At 44.7% G+C, this 24,512-nt stretch overlaps 1 long non-coding RNA gene across 1 annotated transcript in view; it reads left to right on the top strand.

Moving 5' to 3' along the window:
- The window catches only part of LOC115902263, a 430,874-nt gene that overhangs the window by 376,318 nt on the left and 30,044 nt on the right, over positions 1-24,512 (top strand). Inside the window, exon 4 of the long non-coding RNA XR_004060604.1 lies at positions 4,070-4,133. This is a non-coding gene — a long non-coding RNA (uncharacterized LOC115902263). The remainder of the gene's footprint in view (positions 1-4,069; positions 4,134-24,512) is intronic.

Here is a 24,512-nt window from a genome sequence, read left to right as displayed (position 1 = left end):
TTTTGTGCTCCATTTACAGTACAGCTGCCCATTTAGAAGCACAAATGCACCTTGATATAATAACCAAATTCAAAGAATGTCTGGCCTCAAGGGTAGCACAGACTGACAGTTAATCTTAAAGCAGGGGTGGTGTACAGAGCAAGGGTGTGGGGGGACAGAAAAAGGCTGTTTTGTGTTTCTCAGCTGTCTGTTACAGGAAAAAAAAGTGAATTTCTATACTCATTTTTTGCTATTAGAAAAATTAACCTGCATTTTTTTTTCCCCAAAAATTATTTTGGCAAAGGTGATATGGACAGAAGTACTCATAGTGAAGATGCTGTGGTGAGTTAAGGCAATACTTCCATGGCAGTTGAGGTCTGAGTAAAAGCTGCAGGATCTGGACAAGATGTGCTCATCCTCCTCTTTGTGGCAGCACAAAGTGAGAGTTTGTGGAATGGAGGCTTTGGGGCCAGACTGTTGTCTTTTGGTGATACCACAGGATCTAACTGGATTTTACTGATAAACAGAGGGCTATCTGTGGTTCTTTTGTTGCAAGTCAGTGTGCACATACACATTGCAGATTCAGCTTTCAGTGTCAGTCTGAATCTCTCCCTCCCAGAATGGGGCTCTGATCAATAGGCAGAACATTGCCTTTGAAATTATCAGTGTTAATGACAGAACCCCAGTGATGGGATGGGAGGGAGAACAGCATTTGCCCACGTGCAGGATAATGCCTGGGGGTTGCTTGGAAACATGTCAGTGGGCACAGCTTTTAACCCCATCAAGCTTCTGCACAAATTCTGGGGATCACCCATACATCTTTACTTTTAAAATGGAGCCTTTCCATCCACCATTTTTCCATGGAGCCCCATCCCTGCCCAGCACTGGGCCTGCACATCCCTACCATGGCTCTTCAAGTCAGGTGCTCCTCTCTCCATGGAAAACTGAGCTTGGTGCTGTGCTCCAGGGCACTCAGAAGGCATTTTGGGACACTAGTTTGAGCTTAGGGGGTTTAATGAATGACACGAGGTTACTGTCATGACAGGGCACCAGCCTGGGCTCAGCAGTCACCAAACAGCTCCTGAACATGTTTGTGTCATTCCAGTCTTTTTGTGGATGCCATTGCCATTCAGAGCATGCTGTTGGCAATTTTCAGTTTTGGTGGGCGTGGCAAGAACAATCTAGAAGTATTTTTTCTGCCTAGACAAACCAGTGCCCAAGACACAAAAAAGAGCAATTGGAGCAGGACATGGAATGAGGAGCCTTGGTCAGAGATGGAACTGTGTAATCATTGTTGGAATGAAGCTCCAGGCTGCCAGTTTAGTTCCCCATTTGTGTTCTCCTCCTCTGTGCTGCTGGACACGGCTGCCCTGTGCTCCTTTCCTGAGGATTTATCCTCAGCCTGTGCATGGACAGGGCCGTGCCACGTGGAATGGGGAAGTGATTCCTTGTCACTTCGTCTGTGGCCTGGCAGAACTGATTTGCTGCAGTTGTGCCTGCAGAGAGCTGGCATCATGTGAAGGCATTTATCACTGGAGATATGCTGATAGCAAACCTTCAAAAAAATCATGGGCTAGCAGTCAATGTGCCCTTTGTTTGTAAGGAGTCTCTTATATTTAGGTATTTTCCTTCACTTCTGCTTCCTCCTTTCTTAGGAAATGACCATGGGGCACTGACCTCTGCTTTTGTGCTCTTAGAAATCCTCCCTGTCTGTTTTATTTGTCTTCTGACTTTTTTTTTTTCTCTCACTAGTTTTTTTTTTAAATGCAGTTTGGTTTTCTTTTTCCATGCTTTGGAAAGGCTTGTTTTACCCTTCCTCACTCATGCTAGCCCAGCCATCCATCAGGCCTCTTTTTGCCTCAAGTTGTTGCTACTGATGGGATTCCTTTATTACTACACCTTTCATGTGTTTTTCCCCTTCTTTCCTAAATTTTCTTGTTTGTCTGTCTCATATTTATCTTCTTCCTATATCCTGGTAAAATGTATTAGAGGTGCCACTCACTTTCCTCTCTAATCCCTTTCCCACCACATCCTCTCATGACTTTGAGGGGATTTTTAGCTAAAAATATAAATCAGGCTCCTCTTCCAAAGTTGGACAACAGAAAGGGAAGTTCTCTTGTTGACTACATTTTAAAAAACAAGGCAATTTCTTGAATGAAGGAAAAAGAAATCCTGCTGGGGTAAAATCAGCTCCTGGTGCGAACACCAGGGAGGCAGAGATGTGAAACCTTCCCCTGCTGGTACCTGTTTCCTCTGCTCACATGGAGGAACATTTCAGAGTGAAAACTGTCATACCAGTAATTACATTATCTTCAAGGGCTTATATCAGCTGAAAATCAAGTCTCAGAATTTAACCTGATTTGGGTTTTTATGGGAAGAAGTTTTCACACAGGCCTATTGTGATGCTTTCTGAATTACTTGAAGCACACATTGTTTTCTAGATATCTCAATACCAGTGAGAATGTGGAATAGCTGAAATTATCAAAATATTGACATAAAACCCTACACAAAGTGTGGCACTGTTGTTTTTGAGTGGTGTGGCTTGGGTTTTTCTGCTGCTGTCACCAACCACTGCCATCAGAGCCCTGTGTGAAACCAGGCACAGGAAGGGGGAATTCCCCTAGTTATTTTCAATTAAAAGAAAGGAAAAAAAAGGCAAACAATAAAAAAAAGAGAGCTAATTTCCTGACTGCAGGAAAAGAACTGCTGGGGTAAGTTACTAAGGCCTCTGGCTCCTTGTGTGGAGCTGAAGAGAGTATTCAGAGTTCAAACACAAGTAGGAGATCTCAGCGCAGGAAAAAACAACGCAGTGCGGGGTGAGAGAATTCAGCAGAGAGCAGGAGGGCATCGCCTTACCCCCTGTGCATGCAGCCCTGGCAGGAGAGGGATCCCACAGATCCTTATGGTTATAAGCTCTTGCTAATTTGAGAAGTGTCAGGAATGGCAGTGGGATTTTCCCCTCAGCTGTCGGGATCTCGGGGGGTGTATCTCATTAGATGGCACCTTCCAGGAACGTGAGCAGTCTGTGGCAAAGTCTCTGTGCAGAGCCTGGCAGAATGGCATCACTTTGCTATAAATAGAGGATCTTTATTGGATTTATTTGGTACCTAACATCTTTGTTAGGTAACAAAGTCTATGTTGTGGCTGCTGCTGTGGGACATGAAGAGCTGCACCTGTTTTCTGGTCTAGCAGTTGTGAATTGACATCAGGATAATAAATGCACCCTTCCCTGGTGCCCTCCTGCTGGAGATCCACAAGGATCTCTGACGTACTTCTAGTTCAGTCTTAGGAAATACTGGAAGTATGCAAGCTGTAGGGAAAACCAGGTGCCTTGCATCTAAAGGCTTCCTCCCTCTAATAACACAAATGTTACCTTGGTGTTCTCCTTGACAGTGGGCCCTCAGCTTCCCTTTTGCATGGGAAGTCAGGCAGTTTCTGAGCAGTGCCTGCATACTCCATGCTTAAAGGGCAGCTGAAAAGGCAACCTCGGCTGCAGCTGCTACCTGGAAATCCTGAGGCCGTTGTTTTCCTTATTTCATCTGTTGCTAGTCAGCTGGAAAGCACAGTGACCTATGAGTAATGTGGTCATCCCCAACTCATGCTGATAAAACCTTCACACTGCTGCCTCTTGCCATCTCTCCTTCTCTATCTCTCTGAGATGTTCTGATCCAATCTTGACTTCCTTTGAGGTAGGGCATTCTGTCTTAATGCCCTAACCCCCTTGCAGAGTCAGAGAGAAATGATTTTGAGATGGTTTTTTATTGTGTTTTTGCCTGATCGACTTGTCTGCAGGGCTTTTATACCAGAAAGGATGGGACTCTATGGCCATAACCCTGGGGCCCTTTAGGACACTGCTCCTCTCAATTAGTGGCTGCTGCTGAAGGCAGAGCAGAGGAATTTCCAAATCCCAGGATATCAGTTTGGCCCTAAGGGCAGCAAACCGCCAGGTGCAGCCCCCTAGAGTTGGGAAGTAGCAAATCTCAATCTGATTTTGGTCTCTCCACCTTCTGGGCAGCACTGGGCAGTCACCTGGCATGTCTGTAATTCTTGTTTCCATCACTAATAAATTGTTCTTCTTTACTCCTTACAGATCAGCATGCTGGATTTTATGGAGCATTTCTGGAGCTGAGGGACAACTGTCTGGGAATTTCCAGGTAATTGCCATTTCTTCTGCTTCTTTCATGAGCTGCTCTGGATGTTGTGACCTTCTCCTTGATCTCAGGCTGCAGGTCTCTCTCCTAATCCTCCCCACTGGCCACCTCATGATTAGATTGTTGTCTTGAGTTGTATCTTTGAATGCAAAGTGAAGGATGTTCTGGGTCCAGCCAGGAGAGTTTGACCAGGAACCTACAGACTCCCAGTTCTTACCTGAGGAGATTTTGCTTGCACTTCCTAAAGATATAAATGGTTGAACACTTGCTGGATAAAGAACTGTTTCTGTCTGTGTGATCCTGCCTTACCTGTGCTTAGTGTTAGAACTCAACTTTCTTGTCCTGACAGGAAAACTTGTCACTTTCTGACTGCACAGTCTTCACCTATTTATCACCTTTTAAAAGGGCTGAGATTTACCATGGATTTATGTGGTTGGTTCTAGTCTGTTTCATATTTACATCATCTTAATTCCTTTAAGAGACTCCAGATTCAAGTTAGGCAGTGTTACAGTGGGGTCCTACAAACGAGCACTGGGTGTGATGGTTTGAGGGTCACCACACCATGGGCACACAAGCCCAGCCCGGGCAGCAGCAGCTTTGTGCCCTGCCTGACAGGGTTGTTCAAGACCCAGAGAAAAGCAGTGTTTTTCAGGCTGGCACTGGTCCATCCTCGGTATGATAATGTGGGTATTGTGAGTTCCTTGGGGCAGGGACTGTGGTTTTCCATATGTCTTGAGTCGCTCCAAGATTGTGGCTGGCATTCTGTGAACCAGAGCTAATAAATCAAAACCAGTTTTTCCTCATGCGCTTCAAAACCTACTCCATTTTGGAACGGGAAAACCACGTACAGCTCACTGCAGGCTTTGTCAAATTATTCCTCCCCTTCACACTTGGACTCTTCTTCATTTTCCACACACTTAATACTCACCCAGCTCCTTTCTGTAACTGGCAGCTGATCCAATTACACACTAGAGGTAGAAATACTGAAGTCTTACAGTTCAAATGTGGAATGATATGCATAGTCACTTTGTCACTCAAATCCTTAAAAAAAAAATGAAAGGAAAGAAAACTCAGACTGGCTGGCCATAATTAAGGGCAGAAAACAGAGCACACAGTTAATATGTTCCTGGTTTGCCAATACTGGGATGTCACAAGTCCCAAGCCAGAGCCATGTGGCTTCCCAGATAAAAATGCTGGCTTTTTTACTTCTGGGGCTACAGTTCAAATCCAGCTTAAGGTTCTAAATGAGATGAGACCCTTAACCTATGCCAAAACTGGGGATCCCTCCAGGTCACAGCTGAGGTTATTGGCAGGTCACTGTGATTAAGCCTGTCTTCTGTTGCCTTCAGCACACTTAATGGCATAAATAAAGGGATTGAGGTCCAAGCCCTGCCACAATGCCAAGAAGCCTGAAGTATTAGAGATGATAATGAATGCCTGGGAATAATGACCCACTTTGAGTTAAAGTTAGGATGAGCCTAAGAGGTACCCCTTGCTCACCCTGTTGCCATTGGACTGCTGTGTGTGTTGTATGCCTGCTTCCAGAATTGCATTTTTGGAGGATTCTGGTCCAGATTCTCAGCTGGATTTGTGTTCAGACAGTATTTTGCATTCAGCTTGTAAAACTGCATAGCAGTACCAAAAATGTGGGAACCTTCAAAGTCTCCAAGCTCCCTCAGCTCCCACCAGAGAGCCAGAGATGAGAATCCCACATGACAAAAAACAAGCAATAATTAAAAATCCCTATTTTGCCCAAAGAATTCCTTTGTTCAAGGTATGTAAATGTCTTTGCCTGCTTGTAAGTTATTTCATTTTTGATAGTTCCTTAGCTCAGTAATGTGAGCTTGGGAATAGAGGAGTCTGAAAGGAGTGTTACTCTGAAACAAAACACCTGTCTTTCAGTCAAGGCTAAATTGACAAGCAACAATTTAGTTGTCTAAACTCAGAGCTTTCAGGATTTCAGACTACATAAATGTCAAGATGCCTAGGTAGGGCTCAAAGGTGAGCGACAGTGTAGGCAAATATGCATGGGAACTTCAATTATCCAACCCCTGATCACTCTCAGTTACCTGAAGTTTAAACATGTCTGCTTTCACTCTAGTTTCTACATTTTTCTGTAAAAACCCTTTGTACTGAGTCACCTGTCTTTGCCCAGTGGAGTCTGTAAAGTTTTAAGAGCTTGTCTCCTGGGGAGCTTGGTGTGTCTGCCAGATCACAACCCCTCTCTGACGGAGCCTGTAATTATTCCTTCATGTTACCTGGTGCATTTGGATAGAAGTATTAAAATCAATAAATTACTGTTTTCAGCTTTGCTGTCCCAGCCACGTTCCCCTTTTCCATAGGCTGGGTGTCACTGAGGCACCTTCCTCCTAACAAAGAGTGTACCTGCATGGAAATGCATTGAAACCTGATTTGAAATTCTTTAATGATTCCCTGAAGGGAGATTGTGTCCTCTGATGAGCAGGGCATGGACTTTGCTACTTAGCAATAGTCACCATTATTGCACCAAATTCTTCCTTTCATCGCTCTCCAGTAAAATCTTTGGCATTGACTGACATCCAAGAGCCTAATATGCCTTCATTTCCACAGTTTAGAAGGTTATAAAGCTGCTGAGATCCCAATCAAGACCCTCTGAGAAATTTTGCTTTACATTTTCCTGACTTCAACACTTTTTCTCAATACATCCCAATTCTTTTGAGGGTTTTGCTGTGATTTGAGAGGTAGCAGTTCACATTGGCAGATCCCTACACCAGCTACAGAATTAAAAGTTTGAGCTGGCAGGAAAGCATGTGAGACCTCCTTCCCTCCTTTTGCATCTTTATGTTTTCCAGCCTCATTTTCACCCTGTTCTTGCCTTACACGTTCCACTTTTAGTTTCTCCCAGTGCTCCCTAACATCTGTTCTCTCTGAGGGGTGAAGGGAGTCCCTTTCCTTTTCTTCTTGCTCCCCAGCAAGCGTTTTCCTCTTTATCCTTCAGAGGAGGCATCTAAACCAGAGTAAGGAGAAGAGATTTTTGTCTCATCCTCCAAAAAGAATCTGAATAGGCCAGTGTGCTGGGCAGAGCATTCTGGGGAGTGAGGGATGGAATGCACTCATCTGGGCTGGGGTCCCTTTCCAGAGACACATTCCATGGTGGCACTGGGGGGTGAAAGCTGCTGTGCAAGTGCTGCCTCCTTTGCAGGATTTTGGGGTAGGATGAGCCCCCTGAACAATAAACCAGGCCCCCCGAGGAAGAAAAAGGGGATTTCAGGCCAGGTCAGGCAACGTCTGCCTTCCCTTTAGCTGGAGGCAAAGAGCTTGATCCCAGCAGAACAAATGGCATAAGACATGGAGGATCCAGCATTGCACAGGAAAGTGAAATCCTGTTCTCCACTGAAAGCAGAGTTGCACAACTGAACCAAAAGGCAAAATGCAATCCAGTCATCTGTTGCTTTGGGAATGGGAAGAAAACGAAATTAAATGGGGATATTAAATTGTAACTTTTGTGGGTAAAGAGAAATCTCATTTGCCTGGCAGCAAACTAATATTGCCAAGAAAATACAGCAGCACAAGAAGAGGACAGAGTGCCCATTTCAATGTTTAGGAAGTTCTGGTGTCTTAGGTGTTTCATGGCCATCAAAAATTGAAATAAATTAAAGTTCCACTTTAATTGAATTACACAATGACATCAATTTAAACATTAGTAAACAGATGCAATTCTGTGCAATGCTTTAAATTGCGTTTTCTCACATATGCATTTAATTTAAATTTATTGAGATGGTTATTTATGTTAATAAAATAATTAAAAGCAGTTATTTAAGACTAACTATGAAGTAGCTGTGTAACTACCTATATTAATAAGACAGTTAGTTAAGGGATAATGTCTATTGCTTTATGGTGTAATTGCAATAAACAGCTGCTGAGTTTGATTAAGAGCTGAAGTGGAGCTAAAGTGTTTGAGCAATCTCAGAAGCTATTTGTTGTAAGTGTACTACAAAGCAATAGCGATTATTCCTATTATACAAAAAGCCATACCATAAACATTAAAATATAGCACATAAGTAAGATGCTTTTTTCCTGGGTTGTTCCAGCATATCTGTGGGAATGGTGAGGCTGGAGAAGGAGAGCTGGATTTAGTGGAGAACAGGCTTGGGAAGGGCAATAATTGTGTCGGTTTTGCTCATACCCAGGTTCAACCCTGTGTGAGAAAACCAGGGAGGGCTCAGTCTATGCTTGTGAGCTGTGTTTTTTAAGGGATGTCATAATTTCAAAGTCTCTGGCTGAATCCCTTTCCAATTTTATAGGAAAATTTCAACCATGGCTCCAGGTCTGACTTAGAAATTTCTTCAGCTTTTTGTTGCAGTATAAACAGGAGAGTTGAACATAGAGAAAAACCCCTTCTGTAACTTTGACCATGCAATGGCCATTGCCACTCCCTAACTCCATCACTGACACGTGGAGCACCCAGTTCCCAGGAATATCCTACTTTATGGCACTGACATACCTAAACTACAGACCATTAATGTCAGTGGGGTCAAGGAAGCAAATATTGCCATTATTTACAAACTCCGTATTTTTCTGCTTCTGGACTTGTACATGAGACATTTGCCCTCAAAATTTCTGCTGTGTTAGTGTCCCACAAATTTCATAGCAAGTCAGGAAAAGAGGGGCTTAATTACTTAGAAGTAATCTTTTATTTCACCTTTAATTTGAGAGCACCTTTGAATGGTGAACTCTGAGGTTCAATTGAGGCACAAATGGACAGGGCAATCCTCAGCCTTCTGCTGCTCCTCATTCCTGTATGTCTCTCAGAGACTGGCAGGGCTGTGAAATGCTGCCAAGCAAAATACAACTGACATGGATCTTGCATATTTAGGGCTTTGTAATCAACTGGACAAGTCCCAGAACAAAAGTTTGTGGGGTTGGGGATAAGAATGCGTCCTGGGTGTCCCGCTTCAGGCCCTGAGCTCCTTTTGACATTGTTGGGAATCACTCAGGGAAGTTCTCACTTTCAGCCAAACCCAAACATCCCTGGGAAAGGTGGGTGGGTCCATCCCTGCTGTAAACTAAGCTCAGGGAATATCCTGGTCCATGTGATCAAAACCCACCAGCCCATTTGCATCAGGGCTGAAGGGTTTCCACATATAGATGTTAAAAGTACAAAAGGGAAGAGAAGAAAGGTGTCAGCAGCACAGTTACACTGGTTTCCTCCTGTTGCGCAGCCTATCCTGGAAGAGATAAGGTATCTCTGACCAACCACTTGTGCGTGAGGGTTTAAAAAAGCTAACGGGAAGAGGCGGCTTGCAAAGTCCGACGCACAATGATTAATCCAAGTGCCAGCTCGCTGCTGATCTTGTGCTCCTGGTTTATTGAGGAGACAGAGGTGTCTGGGCACTGAGGGAGTGTGTGTGCATTGCAGGCAGGTCAGGCACACTCACTGCTGGCAGAGCACTGCTGCCACTGGGATCTTCCCAAATAACGCCTGGCGGGGCCTGGGATGAGCGCAGGACCCGCTCGGCTCCTTCCTCGGGAGAAGCTTAGGCAATGGCAGAAAAGCCCACCCAGTGTACTCGCCTTGTTAAGCTGCTGGGGCTTGCAGGCCTTCCTAACTCTGCCCTGGGGAAAAACTGTGTAACAATGGATAAAAGACTTGGGCCTCCCAGCTTAGTTACAAAGGATTCTCTTCACTCATCCTCTTAGTGAGAAATCCAGTTGAATGCTTTTTGAAATCTTTCAAATATTAAAAATAAAATAAATCTTCTTATTCTGTTTCCCGGCAAGATTCTTGACTGCAGTGCCATGTTGTCACACACTTCAGGTCCTTTAAAATGTCGAAAGGACCCCCCTCAGTGCTGTGGCTGTAGCCAGGTACGCAGAGAAAAGGTTATTCAATTCTTTGTGTGCCTTCAGAAATTTAAAGGGAAAAAACCCAATGAGCCCTGAGGGGGGGAAGATGTAGTGGATATTAAAATAATGGGGTGTCAGACTGCAGAAGGCTCACTGCTACTACCTGGCCTGGTTGGGATCTGCTTTGGAAAATAGCTGGTTTGTGTTTATTTGCTTCAGCCAGAGAGAGGGAACTATTGCTGCTTCACCTGGGCACAGGAATCACTGCAGTTTGTTGCTCTGAGCAGTTACTGCAGAAAACACTTGTCAAATCTGTTGTGAAAAGAGCTAAACACTCTTTTGAGCTGCCTGAGAAACTGGTTTGCCTTCCACTCCCTTCTCTCCTGAAGTGTTACCTGCTCCCTTCCCTTAGTGCCAATGTCAGCCTAGAGATGCACCACTCCCTCTTGGCACAGGCTTCCAGCCCAGAGGGGGTGTGATATTCAATATGTGATCTTCACTAACGCTGAGGTCACTTAAAACCTGGAACAGCTGGGAAAATGAAAGCTGTCCATGTGGGCCGTCATCAAGGGAACCATCAAGCGACTCTGCTACTTGTGATCTTAGAAGTCAGGTTTGCTCGCACAGAAGTCTTTGCCTGCACACATTGTTGTCATCCCCCTGTAAAGACAATTTCTTCATGGGAAGCTGTTTCAGGCAATAGAGCTTTGTTCTCTCTGCCTTGCTGTCTCCTTCTCCTCACAAGGAGTGGTTGAATATTCACCATTCCCTGATTTTAAACTCTCTCTTTATAGTCTTTGGTGCTTCTCAGTCATTTCTGAGATCATGCTGGTATGTTCCTCTACCACTTTGAGTTAGAGCACATGGCAACCGGATTCTCTTAAAGGGAGGAATTTCTTACTAAAGTTTATGTTTAGATCTATGTAAAAAACATCCACTTGCTTGTAAGGTTAGATTATTTTTAGTTTGGGGTTTGGGTTTTGGTGACATCTTGCTATCTTTGGATTTAGCATTGGCTCATTAGTTAAGGGAATAAGCAGCCATATTTCCTATTATTCACATTATTATAGTGTATTCCAAGTCCTGTATATCCTGAAGCTTGTTAAATAATTCTCTATCCTTTAAGAAATTCCCATTAATCTGTGACCAAGAAGAGCAATAATAAGTAAGTTAGTCATCATATATAAAAATCTGAATCATTTTTACAAGTATCTTTAATGGCTTCCTTTAATTACGTGTCTTCATAAAAACGCTACCCCTCTCGAACACAGCATCCTTTTATTCTTCAAGAGGATCTAATTTCTGAAACAACGGAAATTAAGGCACTGATGCTTTATTTGGGCAAATGAACAGAAAAAACCACTCACACAGCTCTAGCAGAAGGTACAGGAATCGTGTTCTATTACCTTGTCAGTTACCTGGATATTGTTAGGAATATTTTCCAGGTCAGCCCGGTGGACTGCTGGGATCAGTGTTACACTGACAGCAAAGTGGACTGGCATGGGATTTTGGCAGCAGCCATGGGGAAGGTGAGATGCCTTCCCAGCTGCTCCTGGCCTTGCCCCACATGGATTGGGTTCTGTGGTGGTTCTGTGGTCACCAAGGGCAGGAACCCCATTGCCGTTGTCCTGCTCCGAGGAGTGCAGTGATCCCGTGTGCTCAGCAGCACCCAGGGGTGTTTTTAGGGTTGGGGAAAGTTGTAGCTTCCTCATTCTCTGATAAAATGCAGATCTTCAGGTGGGCAAAAACCTTCCCAGCAGGGCTGGGCGGGTGGTCAGGCCCAGCCCTTTCAGGGGCAGCTCAGGCTGCTGGCGATTAACGTGGCTGGGAAGCCCCAGCCGCAATTGTTGCGTCTCCCGCTCCTTTTTCCTTGTTCTTTGTTAATCTAAGTATGAGTTTGCCACCTTAAATGCACAATAAAAGGCAACATTCACTGCCCTGCCACCAGAGCTGTGCTGGACAATGTTTTCAAACCTCATTCAAAAGGCATCTCCTCTGTGTTCATCCGTCTTCCTCTGAAGGCACCAGAGGCTCTGAGTAAGGGATAAAAAGGTCAAATGTAAAACAGAGGCCGTCTCTAACCCTTCATGGCCTCTTTAAACCCCTCCATAGTCCATAGGCTGAGAAACACTGAAAAAGGAAGGATGGTACTGAAGCCTCTTCCTCCCCTGTTTTATTTCAGGTCAGGTAACCTTGCTCACTTTTGTAGAAAGCCTGAGGAGCTCCAGGAGGGATTTAAAGAAGAGATCTTCCTCTCCTGTTCAGGTGAATAGTCATGAATTAGACTCTTGGGAGACTAAAGCAGTATAAATACATGAGGAAATCTTTTGATTACACGTAGTGTTAAAAAATGCTAAAAATACTTCTACTACAGTTAGTGTTGAATTTTTATGTATTTACTTATTTATCTTAATTTATGCTATTTTCTTCTCCCTTCCCTGGGAAGTGAAGACTATCAACAGATAAGGGAGAGAATTTTGTGTTTTTGTATGCAGTATGAGTCCAGTACTTGGCCAAGGCCCAGACCTATTGTGGCAAGAAAGTAATAGCTGAACTAACTAGGGACTCAGACTCTCTGGCCAGCATCCAAGAAACATTAAAAAATGTAGTACTGCACATAACAAGTAGGAAGATGCATGCAAATGTTGATGTCTTATTGAAAACTGTTAAGTTATTAATATGTTGGGTTTATAGACGTGCATTTGGATTTTCAAACCTGCTGCCAAAGTTCATGCCCTGAAATTACCTGCTGCACTCCATGTCTGAAATAATATTTAAAGTAGTGTCACATTGGTGAGGTAGTTGTGGAGAAAATGACACATCTGGATCCCTGGAGTGTTTCTCTTGGGAGCACCGAGACAGTGGCAGGGGTCCAGTTCAGCTCTCAGAACAGTTTCTGAGCATTGGTCCCATTTCTTTCCTTCACTGTGTCTTCCCCCAAACAAGTGTTGACCTCATCACAGGCTAGGAGGGTTCACTCTCTGTTCATGTGAAAGGTGTGGGTCAAGAGCCTTGTTTGGTCCCCAGGGGTCTCCTAAAGCCTTTTAGAAAAGAAATCCCAAGAGGATTGGGGGTTGGCTAATAGAGGGTTTAGGATGACTTTGATGCCCATGAAGTATGAAACTGAACTGTAACAGTTTCCTGCTGTCAGGATGGAGTATCCTGATGGGTGCAGGATACAGCTCATATTATCACACTTGTGCTTTTTGGGAAAGTGTTCAGTTTTTCCTGTAGGTCTGGTTTGTCCCCCAGCCCTGGTAGGATATAAAAGGTGATTCAGCTCTGGCCTTGCAGACAGTCCCCGGAGCAAAGTGTCTGTGACTCCACAAAGCTACTGCCTGGGAGAAAAGGTGAGCAGCGATGCTGGAGCCTCTATTCCAGGTCAATTCCATGTGTTTGCAGCTGCCATCCTGCTCTGTGTTAATGTCATAGAGCTGATAATGCCACCCCAGAATGGTTTCTTGCCATTGCCAAAGGTGTCCTTGCCAACTTCCTAGATCCCAACATTCCTAAGGGTCTTTTGTGGAACACTCAGCAAGTTACTCGCTGTAGTTGTGACCAGAGGAGTGCAAGGAAGCACACAGGAACAAAGAGGCTGGAGAAGCAGAGAGCTCAGTTGGGGCAGCTCATGTGGAGCAGGCACTGCTGTCCTGTGAGGCACGACAAGAAGCGGAAATGATAATTTCTTTCTACCACAGCAATAAGCAAACAGTTTCAGTGATTGCACTTTATTCACAACCATAACTGTCATCACTGACATTCACTGGAGGTGTCAAATCCCAGGGTTTTATGCTTTTGCAGTAGTATTTTATCTCTTTCCCTCTAGAATTATTACTTTTTTAGTAGGGAATAGCTTAATGTTAGGGCTAAGAGGTGAATGATAGGACTTTTGGTTTCAGATTTTTATTTTTTTTTTACGTGACCTTCCTTCCTCCCTATTCCTCTCTCATCGCTGCTCAGAGCTTTGTCTGAGCTAGAGAACCAGTTTGATGGTTGTTGTTGTACCAAGTAAGCTTGCTCCTACAGTGAGGGTTTTTTTCTAATCTCTCAACTCTTAATTGTTGCATGCAAATTGTTTAATAAATAATGTTGGACAGAAAAAAAAAGAATAGATATTAATTAAGAAAAGGATTTAGGCTGACTCAGTCTCATACATGAGACAAAAGGTTAAGTAAATGCCAAGGCTGCTATGCCTCTTCAAACAATGAATATTAGTTTTAGAATCATTAATGTCTGCTTAGAAAACAGAGTCATACTGGAGTCTTGTATGCCAAAATAACCAAGGCCAGGGCTGTTTCTTTTCAATCTGAAGCTAAATTATTCTCCAATAGAGGGCTAAATGTATGCAATTAACAGTGCTAGGTAGGACAACAGGGAATGGCACTTCTAATATGTAGCCAAATTGAGATCAAGTTTTTCTTTAAATCTGGTAACTTAGACATTTAATATGCACAACTGAGCTCTGCAAGAGAATTAGTGAAAAGAAGCAGATAATTAACTCCTTCCCTGCTTGTCAGTGGCAACAAAATGATTAGGCTGCTGCTCACCCACTCCTGCCTTCTCAAGTTGCTGGATCTACAAAAACAAAGTGGGTTTTTTTTCCAAGTGCCTTCCATATATGAAGACAATTGTGTAGTCTTTATTAGAAGTGAAATTACCACATCACATTTTTAAAGAAAATTTCATCCCAAGAGAGGTCAGTTTTTGGAGTTGAGTTTCGAATGAACCACAAGAGCTTAACTAAAACTGTGTACTCTGGGTTGAAAGCTTAAGAAGAAATGTTTTAAAAAATAAATAGCAAAATCCATTTTAAACATGTAGGTGGCTCTGACTAGTACACAGGCAAGAGAAAAGGTGCTCATTAAAACTTCCAGGACCCTCATGTGCAAAAAAATGCTCTGTACTAGACATGGTACTGACTATGTTAGCATCACCCTTTAACAATAATAATGTTTCATTCTCTGTCAGAGATTTTCAAGAGGATGAGTATGGTTTTTCCCAATTTACTGAAGGAAAGGGAAGTAAAGGATGGTGAAGTGACTTCTGTTTGTATCTAAGCTAAGTCTGTGCTTCCTTGCTCTGGGTTCTGCTGAGCTGAAGCAGAAGGGCTTTTTCCATTCCATGTCTCCTGCTGAGGAGGCTCCAGAGCAGAGCCTTTGGTGGCAGTGGTGACTCCTGCTGAAGTCAGCAGCCACGTGCAACTAAAGCCTCAGGTCTGAAACCAGGGCACTTAAATAGCTCAAGTTTTGTTTCTAAGGCTGAAGTACTTTACAGCTCTCGTTTAACTGAGTAAATACCATTATGCTGAAGTCCTTTGCAGTTGTCATCAACAGGAAGAGAGAGCTTTGCTCTAGGGCTTGTTTCAGTGAGGGTCTGTGCTGGAATGTGTTGTGTTGACATTCATATTTGTGCCATGTCTAGGTCTCCATCTCCACTTTCTGGTGCTTTCAAGAGGGAAGGAAACCTCTCTGGAGATTGGGCCTGTTTGGGGGCACGTGCCCAAGCCCAGCTCTGAGCTTATACTTTCCTTTTAGGCTTTTCACACACTATTATTAGGAAAAAGCAAAGAAGCAGCCAAACACCAGATTGTTGCTTTTTGGTATTGAGCTCCTCTCTCGATAAGGGGTTTATTAGTTTGTGCTCAGGCTTGAGTCTGTAGAAGAGATCCATAAGGGAGCCAACATATGGGATATTTTAACTCTCCATATTTAAATAATCTTCATTAAGACCATTTGGAAAGAATCTGTGCATTTTCTACTTGTGAGTCTTTGTCTTTTCCTTTCGAGAATTTTATTTCTGGAGACTCTGGATGACTAAAATTGGCTCTCTCCTCCCCAGCTGGCCTGAGCACAAGTAGACTCCAGCAATCTGAAGGTCTCTTAACTGAGACCACCAGAGCAGTCCTGCAGGACCTGCTCAGGCTGAGGCCACCTAAGAACAGCTTCTCTCTGGCTGCAGTGGCCTTTTTCACACTGGGCAAATATTTGACTTTTAAAATGTTTAGCTTTCACTTATTTTGTGGTGAGTTCGTGCCAAAGGGCCAGGCATGATGGTCCTTACGTTTGCTAAAGGTCTGGCTCTGGCTGTGTGGTGTGGGAGGATCTCCTGTCATGCAGAACCTGAGGTCAGACTGTCCCCTTGCATTCCTCACGTGGGCAGTGCTGCCCTTGCAGATGGCCCTGGGCTGGTGCACTGATGCCTTTGGAGAGAAAATTTCTCTGTGTTCTGCCACAGTCCCTTATGGACAGAGCTCTGTCCTGACAGGTTCTGTTCCTAGGTTTGTTCTTCACCCATTTAATTCCCCTCTGGTTACACTCTCTGACCAGCTTGGGGCAGGCAGATGGTCCCCAGATCCTCTCTCTTGAGGTCACCAACCACAGAGCCAGGTGGGAATGGGGACTCTGCCATGGGGTAGGGGCTTCTGGGATATTTATGTGCATAAAGATGTGTGCCTCAAACCAGCAGAGGAATCCTTAAAGGAGTAAAGGAGAAGGGAACCAAGGCTGTATTTCTGTAATTCTGCTTGTAGAGGTGTCAGAGCCAGCAGGGCAAGCTCAGGGAGGGCAGGCAGCCCTCAGCCTGTGCTGCCCCAGCTAAGCCAGGCCTGCATTTATCTTGGCAGCTGCTCCAATCCTCTCATCCCTCCCTGCAGGCTGCTCCAGGCCTTTCTCTCGGTGCCTTTGCAGCCAGCTCTGATCTCTGCTCCCTCAGCTCCTGACAGTGCCTCCGAGCCCTGCCCGGCTACACCGCTCATGTCCCCAGTGCCACTTGTGTCCCCAGTGCTGCTCATGTCTCTGCTCCACTGGGTCCTCTGTGGCTTTGCTCCCCTGCCTCCCTGACCCCACTGAGCACCCTCAGGGCCCCTTCTCTCATCTTTTACCTTTTCTTTCCTCATCCTTCTGCTCCCCCAGCTGAGCCCTATCCCACTCCAGGTGTGACAGCTGTGTGGGCATCCCACCCCCACTGCTGCTGCCCCCTGGGCAGGATCCCACCCTCACACCTCCCAGAGGTGCCTGTGCTGGGCTTGGGCATCGTCCCCAGCGCTCACCCTGCTGTGCAGCAGAGCCCATGCCATCGATCAGCCCATCCCTGAGTGCTGACAGGCAGGACAAGGGCCGGCTCTGCTCCTGCAGCATTTAATCCCCAGCTCCGAGTCACCAGGACACCGCAGACTGTTGGGTTCCGCTCGGGCATAATTCCATCATTACCATTGATTTGTTCGCCCGCGCTCCCCACGGTGCTTTTAATCAACTCTCCATCTTTGTGCCTTCACACCTTTACGCTTCCCATGATTGGCTCTGCTCCCTTCTGCCTCTGCAGTGAAATAGCACCATAGAAATCCTCCTGCCTCTTACATACATTAACAATCCCATTTCTCCTCTCTCTGGTCCAGTGAAGGGATCTCCCTCACCACAAAGGCACCACTGTCTCTGCTAAGCGCTCGGGGAATAGCTTCTATTCATTATTCCCAAAGTCCAGTACAATGGGTTATAATTAGTTACTGGCCTCTTTGGTTTACTCTACCTTCAAAGGCTCTTTTATAGTTTAAAAGTGCAGGCAGATGCTGACATTAATTTTGGCTGTCTCTCCATGGCATTGTGCAGACAAGATAAAAACAACATGCAGGTACAGGGATAAGTAACTCGCTAGCAAAAAAAGAAATAAAAGTAGCAAATAGGGCCATCATCACATTCATTTCATGAAAGTAGCGTGGTGTTGGGGAGAACTCATTAGCCTTTTTGTTCTGCATTATCACCATCATTTATCAGCAGTTGTATCACATGTCACAGCCACTATCCTTTCTGGCATCCAGTGTGGGACCAAAGGGCTCCGGGAGAATGCCGAGTTCCGACGCCAGGGCTGTGCCTGTGATGCACTAGGCACTCTATTAATTGTGGCAGATAGAATTTTTTCCAATATACTCCTAAAGGGACACTCAATAAAGCAATGCAGTGTGATTTACCAACTCAAAGAAGCATGGACGAATAAAACCACATCATGGGCCTGTCCTTCCCTCTAAACCTTCCTTCGGCTGTTAGCACTGAAAGTGTTGGAAGTTGTTTAGAAATGAAGCAAACAAACCCAAACCCACAAGTGAAGAAAACCTAAACATTATGCTAATAGTCCTCACAAACACGGGCTGCTTTCAGGGAAGCTCTTCCTTTGCTTATGTGTCAGTGATGGCAGCCTGGTAAATTTTAAAAGAAATCTGCTGCTTCTTTAAACTGTGACTCTGATCACTTTTGTGTACACACACACACAATTCTCTGCTACAAAGCAGGGCTTGAGGAGTAGTCTTAGAACTCCTTCATGATCCTATCCTTTAATCAGCTGGCAGTAATTGCCCACCTCTCCCATCAATGCAGAAATAAGTGGGAAGGGAGAAAGCTGCAGCCTTGTCCAAGCTGCTGGAGTTGCAGTTGTCAGTTCAAACCAGCACTTTAAGAAAGTATCTCGTGTACAACAAAAGTGATGCACGTTCACCACCCCATCTAAGAGCAGGGGAAACAGCATCTTTAAATATTTTGGGCATCAGAGCAGGATGTGCAGAGGCTGATCCTGACCCTCTGGACTTGAGAACATCAGCTAACCCTGTGCCTCAGCTCTGGGAGCAGCAGCAGCTTGCTTACCCCACAGGCAGACTGTGAGGATTAATTAATATTTGCAAAGTGCTTTGAAGATGAAAAGTAGCATGTTAAGTACTATAAAGTATTATTGATAGTGATAACAAACTGATCATTTTGGAGTATATGAGTCTTTTCTTAACCTTTTCTAGCAAGACCTTACACTGCAAACAGCTGAACAAGTGACAGCACTGCAGCCAGAGTGGCTGGTCCTGTTTTCCAAAGCACTGGGGTTGTGCTGGTTGCCAGCAGCACCTTCCTGCTGGGGCAGGCACTCCCCACCAAAACCCTCTGAAAGGTTCACCAAAGCCTGAGCTCCTGCTGAGGAGTTTGTTCTGCCCTGGGCAGGGAGAAGGGCTTGGATTCTCACCAGTTCCATCTGTGAGCAGCTGCATGGGGAAGGCTGAGGGCCAGAGGTGGCAATGTGGGACTGGATGTGGCTCCTGCCCTCACCCTTTTGGGTTTTATGCCAAGAAAATCAGGCCCTGGTGTCAGGCACAGTCAGGAGGAAGTCTGTCAGTGTATTTAATTTGAAACAAGAAACAGTTTCAGGCCTCCATGGCCCAGGTCTTTAAGGCCAGTTTTCTGGCATTATGAAATATGTTTTTCCTCTGAAAACTTTGAGATCTAAGAATTTTGTCTCGAGTGTAAACAGTAGGACTCTCATGAAGAGTAAAATTTATTTCTTAGCTTGATAGGGTCAAGTAACTCTAACTGGGATTAACTAATGTTTCACAGAACCTGATGTTTTTGTGGCTAGGGAATCCCTGGAGGAAGGAAGATATCCACGTTTGATGAAAAGCTCCTAATAAAATTAGATACTGCTCCTGAGCTTATCAAAGGAAGATGGAAAGTAATGAAAATTAAAAGTGCAGCTCTGGAATCTTGTAAAATACTGTCAAGACAGCAATCTGGAAATCAGTGTCCATATTATTTTCCCTTTTTCTGTCTCACTTCCCTGTGTATGCACAGTCCTGTCCCTTTCTCTGCTCAGATGACCTTAGTTATGTCCCTGTCATTTTCTCTCTCAGCATCCCCATCTCTGAATCCCCACCAAAAAAAAAAAAAAAAAAAGAATCAAAAAAGAGCATCCATCAGGCCAGTATAACTCACCAAATCCCAAACTTTCTCTCATGAGGTGTTGCTAAAGACAGGAATCGCCACCAAAAAAGAAGGATAAGCACCAAGAGATCAAATAAAGCTGTCATATTTCCTTAATTTCTTCCAGAATTATTGAAACGTCCAAAAAAAGCAGGAATGTTTTTATGAAGGGAAAAATGGTTGTGGCTTTGACAGTTTGTTTGTGGTCAGAAAGCAAACGTGGGGCTCTGTGTTCTTCCTGACTTTTACATGAGCAAAATAGGAGACAGAAAAAAGAAAGGAGAAATAAGAAAGGATGTGTTGAAGAAGGGGAAAGAACTCTCAACATTACTAAAAATATATATTTTTAACTGTTTGCCTTCCTCTTTTGAGAACAATTAACCTTTTAACCCTGTGCAAGAGTCCGAACAGGAAAGATTTTCTGATTGTTTGTGCTGTGCCTGTTTTTTGTGTGCCTGGGCCTTTCTTTCTTTGTGCAGTCTTTATCAGGAAACCTGTTTGTCAGAGACACCAAAAGGAATATTCTGCACTATTCCCTCCTTTTTAGTAGGGCTGTCCCAAGGAATCCTCTACCATTCTTGATACTGGTTTCTAAAAGCAAAGTGTCTGCTTGAACAAATGGGGAGGAATACGTACTGTCAACATCCAGGTGGGAATGGTGATTTGATTATTGGCTGGTGTACAGCAGGGGTATGAAACTACAGTGTGATTATTGCTGATGCACTCTGATACCTGTAGCTCTACCACAGATGCTGCTCAGGTTTTCTTTCCCCTTTCCCTCCTCTTTATTCCCCCCAGGTTGCTTTAATGTGGAATATCAGCAATAATCACTGGGGTATTGTTGCCGAGGCATTCCTGAAGAGTTAGGAGTGGACTGTAATTGAAGAGTTCATTACCAAGATCACTTGGCTCCTTGATTACAGTGGCAAGGTGAAATATATATCCTCACCAAAAAGCAACTGCTAAACCTTTAGAGAAGTCACCCACTTTTCACTCTTTTTCATTAGGACCCCGACAAGCTTGTCAGCAAAATTAAAGGTATGTCATTCACATCGTGCATGCATTGCAAAGGACTATAAACCTGCCAGCCTCTTTGATGAAATAAAAGGGTTTTATTTATGATTCATGTAGGAATATGAGGTTATTTTTATTCTGTCAGTACACTAATAATCAGACAAGAGCTCAGGAAATGAGAAGGCAAACTGACAGGGAAGGTTCTGATAAAGGGGAACCCTCGAGGGCATTTTGCCCCCTTTGTAATCTTCTTTCTAGTGTGAGGTTATATTATAAGCATGGCATAGCATGATCTTGGCTCACAGGAACAAAGAGAGGAACTACCTAGCAGGACTTGAGGTATAATTCCACAAGAAAAAGAAAACACTTCCACCAGAGAAGTCTGCATTGCTGCAGTGATGTGAACAGGAGCTTCCAACTTGGTTTTCTAAGAGTTGGAAAGAAACCCTTCTTTTCTCCTCGCAACCAATCTTTACCACAACAATAACAACAAATAGGGACTGTAAATACAGAACCATTGCAATTTGTTACTATTACTTTTATACTAATAGTGTTAATATAGCTATTTGTTACTATTAGTTTTATACTAATTTTTTCTCACAGTCTGGCCCAAGATGAGATGTGACAGCACAGAAAAGAGAGGATTGGGGAAGTTGCTCCCTTCCCAGTCCTTGGTCAGCAGCTGTGCTAGCAGAGGAGCTAAGGAGCAGGCTCTATTTCCAAACGTGTCTTCCTCTGGATGTCTCAAATGTCTTGGCAGCTTGAAGCTGCTTTAGCTCTGTCCCAGCTCGGCAAAGCTTCTGGAAGTGCATTTTGTGCTCCTTGGTGTAAGCTGTCATTCATCCCCCAGCACAGCCATGATTACGGAAACACTCCTCGGGAGTAAAAAGGAATCACTGTGTTAGCTGGCTGGCCTTAAGCACGGTAGTTTGCTGAACAGTGGTGTGCTGGCAGGAAAACACAGCCCAGCCAAATGTATGCAGGATGAAGTGAAACAAAGTTCACTGGAGGAAGGAAAATAATACTAATCCTTCATTCAATAAGCAGCGAGTTAAGTACATTCTGTGTGTGGAAGAAATGTAAAAGCCAAGGGAGGAAAGCACACACAGAAAGGTGGTGTGGCTGCCTCCCTCTCTAAAGACAACACATGGGGTATTTAGGAATGAATAATACAGGGTGTTCTGCCCAAGGTACTTGAGCAAAATGCAGCTCCTGCTTTAAGGCTCTGACAAGTTTTAGGGTGTTTGAGCTCTCTGAAATCAGAGAATCCCCTCAAAGCAGGGACACTGCTCCCTTTTCCATGGATTGGTGACATGCTGAGGATGACAGCTAGGGTTTGAGATGGGCTTATGTTCACTCTTCAGTGCTGCAATCTCTGTGATAGTTTTCCATGTTCAGAAGGTTTGGGAAGTTTGGATTTGCATGGGGCTGGCTTTGCAAAGGTGAGCTGGGTATCAGAGATGCACTGAGCAGCTACAGTCTGGTTGTTGGACTTGGCTCTGGTCTCTGTGGTTGTTTTGGGATACTCCAGTGACAGCTTGCAGACTCTTGTTGCTTGTCCTATACCATCCTACTGATGCTAGGATTAGGGGTAATTTGTAAGGCATGTATTCCCTTTAATGGAAATCATAAATCACAGAGGGCCTCAGAGAAATATAGAGCCTGATTGCCCTGATTGCCCTGCTGCAGTGTTTTACCTGGTCCTTTTCTTTGCCTCATAATGCTTTCTGGGTAGTCACATACTTTCTATTCCCATGGATAGACATGGAATCCACCTTTCTTCTTGTTAGTGTAGGGGGTTGCTTTGTTTGTTTGTTTTCAAGCAGCTACAGCAAAAGGATTTATGACAATTTGAAATTCTCAATGGCAGAATCTGCTGCTGTTAGCGGAGGAGCTTCAGGACAGATGCACTACTTGAAAGTATTTTCAGTGACTTCTTGAAAATTAGTGAGATGTCAGGGGCTGGAAACAGGATCCTGCTGTTTGCAGAACACTTGGTGCTCGTCCTTGCTGGGAAGCTGTTGGAGTGGTGAGAGCCGGCGGGGTTTTTGACTCCTGTGTGATGTTGGAAGGACACAGAGTAGCCTCAAGGTGCTGCTGTCCCTTTAAAACCCTCCTTTTGTCTGTTGACTCAGTGATTTACAGTAAAACATAATTTCATTTCTCTCAGCTAATTACAAACTCCTCCTTTCCAAACTCCTGATCTCTTGACACAGCCGAAGGCATCGGTGGCAGAGCAGATCCTGGATTTGGGAGCTGGCAGTGCTGCACCGCTATTCCCACAGCAGCCGGGTGCTTCTCCCCGTGCCTCTGCAGCCTGCCATTGTGCTGGGAAGTGGAGCAGGTAACCACTTCATCAGTCTGAGATTCCATTCTCGTGGAGCACGGAGGTTCATTATACTCACTTTATCAGCAGTGCGCTTTACTGCCGAATCCATGAGAGATATTCATGTGAAACATGAGCAGAGAGAGAGGCATTGCATCTTTTCATTAATAAGCCCTCTTCTGGGATCCGGCATTAGTGAGATTCAGCGGATCATAGAGCACAGGGGTATCATTTTTACATGATTACTCTAAATTCTTAAACCAGAGGCTTAAGAGAGAGGCTTCTCACAAAGGCAGCTGTGGGAATTGTTAAATGATTGGCACAGCACTCACGATGGGCTGAACCACTCTGGGTACCTCCAGTCATGGGGGGTACCAGCAGGCATTTTATTACCTGCCACCGAGGGAAAAGTGGAGAAGAGAGAGTGTATCAGACAGAGGAAGACGTGCTAACCCTGCAAAATATCTCTGTAGTTCCGTCTCTCCTCCTGGAAAAAACTCTTGCCATAATCCTGATGCAGTGCGTCATCCCACCACGCAGGCTGAGCCCTTCCCTTCCCTTCCCTTCCCTTCCCTTCCCTTCCCTTCCCTTCCCTTCCCTTCCCTTCCCTTCCCTTCCCTTCCCTTCCCTTCCCTTCCCTTCCCTTCCCCTTCCCTTCCCTTCCCTTCCCTTCCCTTCCCTTCCCTTCCCTTCCCTTCCCTTCCCTTCCCTTCCCTTCCCTTCCCTTCCCATCCCATCCCATGCTTATTTTAAACCTGTCTGATCCCACCTTCATTAGCATGGCTGCTGAAATAATCCCTTTGCAGCCTCCACCCCCAAATAATTCATTTTTGGCTGGGCAGAGGCTCAGTTAATTCCACCAGACTTCTGAGATCCACTGCCCACGCACAAGAACCCTTGCATGGCTCACAGCAAGGGTGCCCAGGCAGCAAACCTCTGCTGAGTTGGGAGGTTGGTGGCATTTACTGGAGACCCACATTGTCTTTTTGAGGTCAGAACATGTAATTCCATCCAAAATTCCTGCACTGCATTCCCTCTGCCCTGAGTGCTCAGTCCCACCTCTCCAGGCTGCCTGCAAACTAAAATCAGGAACTTGATGTGGCTGAAATAAAAACTCTGTTGCTTGGGGTTTTTTTTCTTCCTGGATTAATTTTCAGATGGATAAGTTCCTCAGTCAGTTCCAAAATACAGATGCACAAATGCTTATCCCAGCGTGAGGAAAGGGACCCCACAGGGACCAAAGGGACTGGGCAGCTTCTGTCACTGACAGCCAGAAGTGTTGGCTGAGCTCTGGCTTCCAGTCTCTGTTTGCCAAAGGGAGATAATAGTAATTCCTTATTTCCTTACTTCTTCTGCTAAGGAGAAGAGGCTGCCACATGTTTGCATTTGTCCATGGAGCTGGATCTTAGAGCAGGCATCAAACAGCAGTGACTGCCAGAGTCTCCCCAAGGTGTCCTTCACTCTGGAAGGCAAAGGCACCACTGCTCCCTT

This window comes from Camarhynchus parvulus, chromosome 3 (assembly GCF_901933205.1).
Source record: "Camarhynchus parvulus chromosome 3, STF_HiC, whole genome shotgun sequence".
Classification (NCBI taxonomy): domain Eukaryota; kingdom Metazoa; phylum Chordata; class Aves; order Passeriformes; family Thraupidae; genus Camarhynchus; species Camarhynchus parvulus.
Note: the sequence above shows the minus strand (reverse complement) of the source record. Positions and strands in the feature narration are given on the sequence as shown.